The following is an 8,073-nucleotide window of genomic DNA, read 5'->3' as shown; positions in this document are numbered from 1 at the left end:
GGCACCCTGCCCCGTGCTGACGCCGCGGGCGCGGGCGGCTCAGCCCGCCGCGCGGACCGGCGCGCTCAGGTGAAGCTGCTCGCCGGGTTACCCCGGCGCCCGCCTTTCGTCTACCCACCGTGTCGTCGGGTGATCTCTGTGTGCGCCGTTTATGCAGGGCCAGCAGGGGATGCGCCACTCTGCCGCTGGTCCCGCCGTGCCGGAGCCGGTGGAGCGCCGTCGTGTGCAACGCGTCGGTGTACATCATCCCGCTCATGAAGCAGTGTGTCTCCGTCGCGGCCGCGGCGTGAGTGCCTCCCCCATCTCATCGTCGATACCCAAAGGTACCTTTTCCGATGTGATTTGCTCATGATACAGAAACGCATAATCCTTTCGGGCTCCGAATATGTTCGTGCTTTTGCCTGCGAGGGCTGTCAATTGCGCAACTGCTGGTGTCAAATTGTAAGATGCACGATCCTGTCATACATTCTGTAACCTGTCGATGGTTACTCAGAGGGCATCATGCAACAACTGTTAGATGGAGTTGGTTTCTTGATCAGTAACCACGAGCTGATATTTTCACAGCAAGTAAAAGAATTAACGCATCATGTTCATATCTTTAGGAGGTAGGAGCAACATTAACACACTTCACAAGAACTAGATAGACAGTGTACTTGTAGTACCATATGCTGCGATAACGAATACTGCCAGATATTCAGTCTGTTTACACATTAACATGACACCTTGTGTTCAGTGGCGTCACTCTTTATCACAGGAAACTGCAATGCATGGTTTTTGTATTAAAAATTTGAATGTCGTATAATTCGAATGCAGAAATTTACTCAAGGTATAAATTCAAGTCATGTTAACATCATCAGTCTGTTAAACATAACTTACAGAATGGTACTCTTTTCGTATCATGATGCTCAGGTTCCGTCCACTTGGTGACTTGCTTAGCTTGCCGCGGAACCGTAGTGTATCTACTTTATGCTTCTGATCCATCATAAGTTATTAGCGCATTCATGTTACGACACTAACTTGTCAACACCAAGGTGTTAATCTTGCTTCAGATCTTGGATGAGTTACTGGGGCTGTTCAGGCCATGACTCCAAATTGCAATTGCTATCTTGAGGACGGGCAATCTTGTGTAACTGAAAGTGATAATTCTTCAAAAACTCGGCTCTTGCTATTCTCCATGTAGTTTATTTCATTCTGCGACATACTCCCTCCGTTCCTAAATATAAGTCTTTTGAGAGATTTCAAATGGACTACAACATACGGATGTATATAGACATATTTTAGAGTGTAGATTTACTCATTTTGTTCCATATGTAGTCACTTATTGGAATCTCTTAAATGACTTATATTTAGGAACGGCGGGGGTATTTGGTTTTGTCATCAAATGATTGGACTATTTTTTGAGCATTTATTTATTACTCTTTTCCCTCCTGCAGAGTGCTCTTGCTTGCTAAAGGCACAGGCATACACAAATCTTTCATCGTGCCATTGTTTGTTCTGCAAGCACCTAGCACTGTAATCTCATGGATCAAGTAAGGTTCTGCCATTTGGCCCAAAAGAATCATTACCTTTTCCTCTTTTCTTGCTATAGCTACTGGATGTTTATTCTTTTTGAGACAAGAACACTTACTTTTGGCGTACTTATCCTATGGTGTCTATTCCTAATTTTAGGAGTGAATATGGGATGTGGACTGCTTTTCTTGCGCTTGCAGTGCGTTTGTTCTTACCCTTTCCAGGTAGAGTGACAACGAAGATCCATACGTCCTGCTTAAAATTAAGTACAATATTTGATAATACCTGAAACAGATATATGTTACTTATGCACATGTGTCTTGTCTGTTTAAGGTGACCTAGAGCTTCCGCAGTCAACAATGCTGGCGGTCAGCGTTGCTCCTTACCAGGTGATGAATGTGAGGTATGTAACATGCTCGCCATTCCGGAAGACATTAGCTATACTGCTGCATATGTCTTTGATAATTCATCCGCTTGGTCAATTGTCCACTAAATGTGAAGTGGCTAAAAAGAAAGGAAATTAACATGTAGAAGAAGTTGAAGAACTGTTAAGCAGAGAATTCATCGCCTAGCTTAACCAGTGCAACGTGAATAAGGATTAAGAGGATCTAGCTTAATCCATGTGTATGGTAGCAGATCATATACTTTGCTTTTTTCAATTTTCTAAATTACAGTTTCACCCCTAGCCTCATTTGCGGGTAAAATGTTATAGTTTGCGCAAGCAGCAGATCTAGATAATCTTTTGTAGGGCGTGAGTTACTGGATAGACATCTAATAAAAAGAGGCATCTTCTTTCGGCTCGATACAGAATATATCAGTGCTATTGGGTGCTCTTTGGTACTACAATTGCCTCACCCACTCTACAAAAACTGAGTGTATATGGTCTTTTGTTCTTCACTATTACTTTATTAAGGCTGCAAATTTGTGATATGTACAGATGAAAACACATACTGCGACATAATTGATTCATCTGACGATTCAGTGTTCCCTGTTCTTTTTGTGTGAACTCCAGCCAGAAATATTTAGCCGGGGTATTTTTTGCCACTTATTGTCTGTTACGGAGAGTTGGTGTTTCTAGACACAAAATATTTTGTTTACTGGTTTATACCATGGGTCAGTTCAATCTCAGGTTAAATTAGTCAGTGTTGATCAATAATGAAATGTAGCCATTGGTTGATTGATCATTGATGGTACAGATGTGCAAAGCAACAATTATATACCCCACTGTGTTGGACCCAAATACCTTCCGGAAAGAAGTTCTGAAGGGTGGGATACTAGACAACCATGTAATTTCAGCTATATCTTTCTGTGTCAAACACAAAGGTTGAATGTATGGCTTAGCACTAACTTCATGTGGGTTTTTCTGCTCAAGTTATTTCAGTTATATTCCTCAGTTAATACTTCGCAGGATCTTGAGGAGTTCTTTTGTGTTGTATTGCTTTGAAGGTGAATCTCATTCCTCGGATTTTGCTCTGTTGTCGTAGCACTTTCAGATTTGAAGTTATGTTTCTCAAGTAAGAAGTAGTATCTTTGTGCTTTTAGCAATGAGAATATTTGAGGAACTACCTATTACAACATCATTTTCTAGGAAAATTAGATCATAACAAGAGACGATGAATCATTTATTTTCTTTGTTGTGGGTAGGGTCAAATTTTGAATTACCAAGCTTTTGTATGATTTTGATTGACCAGGCTTGCTTGCTGCTTGCTTGTCAATCAAGCTATGTTGGTCGATTTTAGAGACAAACTTGTCTTCGAATAAGACTATCTAGAAGCAGCAAGGCAAAGACATCCATTGCATTACTAACTGGGATAATTTTGACTTGTTAGCTACACCCTTTGGATGGTCCTAATTGTAGAAAATTATTATAGACAATCAACCCTTCAAATTTCACCATCATGAAAGAATCTAAATATAGTATGTTTTCTTCTCTTACTTTTTTATTATACTCTTCTACTCTTATAATTCATCAAATGCTAACTATTACCGTCACTTTAATGCTCGGAACCCCTGGTTGATAATTTATAGTGGGTCAGTTCTGTGTTGATTTCTCTCATGATGATTGATGCTTTGTTACATAGATAGAAAAAAAATGAGAAATCAGATGGAGAAGGAATGGCACAACCGTGAAAAATAAGTCAGATGCTTGTTGAAAGATATATACTGTGAGTTTCATATATTTTGGTTCTATAAGGATTCAATTTTTTAAGGAGGCCGGAGTGGAGAAGTAGATGTGACATAGAGAAACATGGCTATGCAGGGGAAACGGGAAATCACACTTTGACAAATGTTTCTATAGTCATGTGTTATTCTGTAGCCACTGAGCAAATGCATCGACATACATGTGTCAGAGACGCTGTATGCTCTTTGATTGTTGATAATTTTTTGTTTCTCGTGGACCTTGTTTGACTTTTGGATGTGGTGTGAATTCTATGGGCTAATATGTCAAGCTTTCGATGGTTCACTATGTACGCTTGTTTGGTGATTCAATATTTGTCAGTGTGGTAATAAGCCACATACGACACAAATTCTTCTATTTTGCCGAACACATCCTCTTGAAGTACAAGATATTTTTATAACCATGTCTACAACTCATGATCTCTATGCCTAAATTTATTGTTTGGTGCCATTGTGACCAATATCGCTTAAGCTATACGAGGTTTGATTGAGAACATGGAGATACATTTTGTCTTACTCGTGATGATAAGTATGTATGTCAACTATTTTATGGCCGAGTGCTTTTAGCAGAGGGCTTGTTAGGGCAATGAGAGGACGGTTCTGGACCTTCTCCTCAACCAACGTTGACGGAGAGCAATGAGTTGACTGTGTTTGCTGATGACGGCGATAAAACTGGCAAGGTGGGAGCACCAACAATAATGATGAATGACATGAAAATTTATTGTTCCGTGGCAACGCACGGGCATTAAACTAGTGTACATAACGGTGTGATACGACACCTATAGAAATTGCCACTGATACTTGGAAGGTCATAATCCACTAATATGAAGATGCGGCTTTATCATTTTGAACCATGTATCATGTTAGCGTACCGGAGTATCATGGGAGTCCATTCTTCTTTGCGTAAACTTCAGAGATATCTGTATTATAGTAAAAGAATCAGTGAACTGTTCACTTGAAACTCTTTAAAACTTTGAGAGCAGTGTTTATTTACCTTACTTAGCAATTGTAAGGGTATCCTGTTAAACTACTTGCTGAAATTCTGTATTCTATTACTGTTAAAGGTCATCTGCCGGCAGATCATTCCAGTACCACTCTACCGGTGTTTGGCCTGAATCTGAATAATTAAATCTCACAACACAGTTACACAACATAAGTTGGAAGTAATGTGAGCCTTGCTTGTTTGGTTCTGCTTGATATATGTTGCCAAGATTTGTCTTTGTCTCCTCTGTGCACCCATCGTCTTCTAACCTCCTCTCATCATCAGGTATAAGGCGAGTTGTGTCCCTGGTAGAGGTGCAGATCAAGGAGGTCGACAAATGGGATGATGTTGGGTGACGTTCACTAAGGAGGAAAAAGGTGCAGGTCGTTGTTTTTTTTGGCGATGGCAGCAACATACTTCCTTGAGTGAAGAAAGGAATCCCCAGCCTGAAGCTTCGCACAGGTATGTCTGAGCGTCTTATTTGTTAGTGTTGCCAGCTCTGGGAAATGCATGCCGAGTAGTTGTTGGCTTGTTGCATGTATGTTGTTGCTACATTATTAATTCTTTTTTTTGCTGAGAATACAAACTATGAAGCCACTATTTTCATACTGTAGTTGTAGATGTAAATCCTTTATTCTCGCAACAGTTAATTCTAAGTCCATTCATATCATTGCAGATTTTTCCTATTCTCTGAGATGGATGATGATGAGCGGTGCAACCGAAAATTCAGAGCTGGGCTTTACACACTTCAGTGGGTAAGTGAGGTTCAAGTTTTTCTTCTTTCCCCTATTAGTGCTCGGTTGTACAGAGAGCAGTGGGTTTATATTAGCTAAATGTTAGATTGGAATGCAGGAGTGGCATGACAGCACCAAGGTAGAGACCTGAAGAGAAGCAAAGGGACGGAGCAAGGAAACTAGAACCACGTTGTCGTGATGTGGGTCGTGTCGTCTTCGTCCATCTCCATGGAGGTATACACACACACACACACACACACACACATACATATAGGTTAGGTATAGGAAATGAGACCATCTCCATGGAACTCTGACTGATGTGTAATGTCCTCATAGGACCTGACCGGCCAAACTAAACATTCACTCATAGTTTTCGTTTTCTCACTTATCATCAATAAGAAATTTTTTGTTTAAAACTTAAAAGTCAAACCTGGATTTACCGCTTGTGTCTACTCCAGTGTGTTATATTCTTCAGAATGTCTTTATGAGCAAGAACAAATCAATCATAAATTTTCAGAACGTCTCTATTGAGTTTTTTCCTTCTATATCCTATCTTCTCAGCACTTCTAGAAAGAGGTCAGACCTCACTGATTTTTCCTTCCTGTCCTTATAATTTATCTGTTTTCGTAATAACTTTTAGCATGTCATAACATTCTAATTATGCGCTCTTATATTATTATATTCTTACAATCTTGTGTTTTGAATAATTCTTGTGGCTTGAAGTCAGAACAATTTTATGTTTTAAATATATCCAAAGGATGATAATCATCCGTGTCAAGATGAGTGCACGAGAAAGATATAGAAAAAATAAAGGTGAAAAGGGCCTGAGTACTGTTTCCTCACTTTTCATGATGTGAATGTCCTTTAATTCTCGTTATTTCTATTAAAGAAAGTAAAAAAATACTCATGTATATTAAGTACTTTAATGCATATTTTGAAAATTTGTGTTCTACAGTTCAATCAATGAGACCAATAGTTTGTGTAGAAACATATTAAACAATTATAGATGTTGCCTGCACATGAGCGCGCCCATGGAGAAGCCAAATTGTATTAGAGAAAGTGAAAAATAATAATTCACATGTCTGAGGTTCAGTTTCATACTGGTTGCAATTTCTTACAGATAGGTTATTTTGTTGTAGGATAAATGGAGGTAATAAGATCATATAATACTAATGGGCTTGCTCTAATCCCAAAGCTCATTGGTGTTGGGACCATCTTGAAAATTATGCTTCCACCTATTGATTTGTGTTGCCTTAGTTTGTTTATAATGTAACCAGTTCAAGGACTGACGAGTCTTCGAGCCCTATGACCTTTTTTTAAGATTGAGCCCTATACCCTACGAGAAATCAGTGGCATGAATGTGCTTACTTCTACAGAATTTGTGGCATATGCAAAAATACGTACACATGTCTTGCCTCACAATGCCCTCTGGATGAAACCACCACTATGATTTATCATTTAAAGTTTGCCCTTCCATTGTAGCAGACCAACATGTCCTTGTTTCTTTAATTGACTTCTCATTTCATGTTTGCGCTTCTACTACAACAGAACAACATGTCATAAACATGGAGCTGAGCATTGTTTCTCCAGATCCCTTCAAGACAGAGATGTAGAGAGTGGCTCCATCACTGAAGAGAGGACAAACATTGTGCAAGGCATTTTTGTGCAGCTCCTTTCACAAATGAAGGAATTACAATGCATCTGACCTGTAAAGGATTGTGACGGACAAAGTGCAATGAATCCACAGGAGTGGGAGGGGAGAGTTTACGAAGAATGTTTCAAGGACAAAGTGTGACCTGGATTCCTAAGTTATACCCAACGTAGCAAAATTGTATAGAGAGAATGCCCGCATTTTGAAAACTCCATTACATAATTTGAGGCTATGTTCCTTTCAATTTTCAGCATTATTAAAAAGATCCTTATTATAGCTAAATTTCCATGCATTTATTTTCAAACAACTCTTGGTTAAAAATGAGTCTTATTGTAGATGGCAAGCCTCTATTCTTTTTTATTATTATAGGGGGGTGTTAGATTTGTTACTATATATGCTTGTCCACAACTAAACCAAAAAATCATGGATTTTCTTTTCAATTTGCACATGGATTTAGCTGGTCTATGCACTATTTGACAGACCGATGGGTTTGACATGGTCTTTGTGCTTGCTTAAGCATAAAGTTATTGAAAAAATGCAAATATTTTCAACGCGACCATGGTATCAAATCGGACTCTACGCCATTTGGCTAAGGTAAATTAAAAAGTGTGTGTACATCTCATTGTAGACAACAATCTCTATTTTTTTTATTAAAAAAGGGTAAATTTTGTTATCATATGTCCTTGCCCACATATAAACCAGCTAAAACATGGTATTTTTTTAGTACATGGATTAAGTGGGTCTTTGCGCCATGTCCTTCCAAAATGAAACTATTTTCATCGACAACATGGCTTTAGCGGGTCTCTGCGCCATTTGGCGCAACGGGTCAACTAGTTCTTATATATAGATAAATAGAACAGAGATCTGTATTTTATTAAAAAAAATACATCGGGCTGCCGATCTTTAAGAAAAAGTAAAACCTACACTGGGAGGCCCATAGGCCGGTACGTACATGATGGACCTCAAAAAATAGTTGAAACCACTGTCTCGGTATGTCGTGGGCTGCACATGTTAAAAAA

The 8,073-nt window shown here is 39.2% G+C and overlaps 1 long non-coding RNA gene across 6 annotated transcripts; it reads left to right on the top strand.

Annotated features, from left to right (window-relative positions):
- LOC125512758 lies at positions 1 to 7,390 on the top strand. 6 transcript variants are annotated; one of them, XR_007285522.1, is made up of 10 exons: positions 1 to 69; positions 158 to 323; positions 1,434 to 1,529; positions 1,669 to 1,733; positions 1,843 to 1,912; positions 2,706 to 4,367; positions 4,955 to 5,131; positions 5,346 to 5,424; positions 5,522 to 5,637; positions 6,952 to 7,374. It is a non-coding gene; the product is annotated as an uncharacterized LOC125512758 (long non-coding RNA). The 6 variants fall into 6 exon arrangements; XR_007285526.1 differs by having other exon boundaries at positions 7 to 323; positions 2,706 to 2,955; positions 3,591 to 4,367; positions 6,952 to 7,390; XR_007285524.1 differs by having other exon boundaries at positions 7 to 323; positions 6,994 to 7,376.
- The last annotated feature ends 683 nt before the right edge of the window (positions 7,391 to 8,073 follow it).

This window comes from Triticum urartu, chromosome 6 (genome assembly GCF_003073215.2).
Source record: "Triticum urartu cultivar G1812 chromosome 6, Tu2.1, whole genome shotgun sequence".
Taxonomy (NCBI): Eukaryota; Viridiplantae; Streptophyta; class Magnoliopsida; order Poales; family Poaceae; genus Triticum; species Triticum urartu.
This window is presented reverse-complemented; position numbering and strand designations above follow the sequence as displayed.